The sequence below is a fragment of the Dipodomys ordii genome, unplaced genomic scaffold, assembly GCF_000151885.1.
Source record: "Dipodomys ordii isolate 6190 unplaced genomic scaffold, Dord_2.0 Scaffold114, whole genome shotgun sequence".
NCBI lineage: Eukaryota > Metazoa > Chordata > Mammalia > Rodentia > Heteromyidae > Dipodomys > Dipodomys ordii.
The window spans coordinates 1,830,938-1,832,549 of record NW_012267330.1 but is presented as its reverse complement, the minus strand read 5'-3'; the positions used below and the strand labels follow the sequence as shown (position 1 = coordinate 1,832,549).

General features: G+C 40.4%; 1 protein-coding gene across 1 annotated transcript in view; it reads left to right on the top strand.

The window, feature by feature from the left end:
- Uggt1 (UDP-glucose glycoprotein glucosyltransferase 1) overlaps window positions 1–1,612 on the top strand; it is a 145,200-nt gene that overhangs the window by 125,530 nt on the left and 18,058 nt on the right. The gene's annotated exons all lie outside the window — the stretch shown is intronic.

Here is a 1,612-nt window from a genome sequence, read left to right as displayed (position 1 = left end):
TAAAGTTTGTTTTTGACATAACGACTTGTACATCTCATTGTTGCAATGGGTCCACCTGTATCCCTATTTAAACGATTTGTTTTTCCCCTTCCCCTTCACAAATTATACCAACATCAAATACAGTGAAAGCAGGGGTTATACTGTGGGGGGAGGGACATATAGAGCAACAAAGAAATAATCTTAAAAATGTGTTAGAAACAATTGCATGAAAGAAAAAAAAATTTGAATACATATCTTAGTGTTCATTTCCTAATATCACATTATCTGACCTTTTCTGCTTGACTCAGACATATACTAGTTATTGCAAATAAGGGACCTATATTTCTTTGGACCTGGCTTACTTCACTTAATATAATTTTTTCCACCGCTTTCCATTTCCTAACAAATAGGGCAATGTCATTCTTTCTGATGGAGGCATAGAATTCCTTTGTGTATATATACCATGTTTAGTTTTGACTGAAGTATAATTACAAGGCTCACCTTACCTATAACAAGTTAATATTTTTCAGCTCCTCCCTTTTTTTTTGATATGGGGTCTTGCTTTGTTGTCAAGCTAATCTTGAACTCTCAGGCTCAAGCGGTTTTCCTGCTTTAGCTTCCTGAGTAGCTAGGATTACATAGGTAAATGGCAGTATGCCCAGTTTAATGTGTATAATGGCTTTCTTATAAATACATTTTTTTTGTTTTTGTTTTTTTTGGGGGGGGTCCGCTTGTGGGGCCTGAACTCTGGGCCTGGACGTTGTCCCTCAGCTCTTCAGCTCAAGGAAAGCGCTGTACCACTAGAGCCACAGCGCCACTTCCGGCTTTTTTCTTTTTGCTTATGTGGTGCTGAGGAATCAAACCCAGTGCCTCATGCATGCAAGGCAAGCGCTCTACCACTGAGCCACCTTCCCAGCCCCATAAATACATTTTTTACCAAATATGTTTTCACCAGGTATAGTTTTACAGAATTTGAATAGTGTTTTCAAACTGCCCATCCTGCTTTGCTTTTGCTTGTTTTCCTCCTCCTCTAGGGCTATGGTACATTCCTCTCTTTCTGACTATCTAGGGTTCCCATCCTCATGGGCTTCCTATATGAGTACTTCCTGTCTCTGAAGTGCTTCATACTTCAAGTTTCTCCCCTGCCAGAACTCTACTTTTGCTCAAGTACCCTACTCTTTGTGAATGACAGGAAGTAGTGGTTTCTGAACCTTGCAATTTGCTAACTAGAAATTGAACCTAGTAGGAAAGCATTATTTAATTTTTTTTTCAGGAAATATTTACCTATAAATAAAACTGATTATAGTTCATCCTACCAGAGGTACCAAGTTCAGTCCAAAGCCTTGACTTGGCTGATTGTGTCCCTCCAGAAGGAAAGAATAAGTTTCTTTTTCTTTCCTTTTTTTTTTGGAGGGGGTCTGGTCGTGGGGCCTTAACTCTGGGCCTGGGCACTGTCCCTCAGCATTTCAGCTCAAGGCGAGTGCTCTACCACTTGAGCCACAGCTCCACTTCCGGCTTTTTTTTTCTGCTTATGTGGTGCTGAAGAATCAAACCCAGGGCCTCATGCATGCAAGGCAAGCACTCTACCACTGAGCCACCTTCCCAGCCCAAGAATAAATTTCTTTTTTTTTTT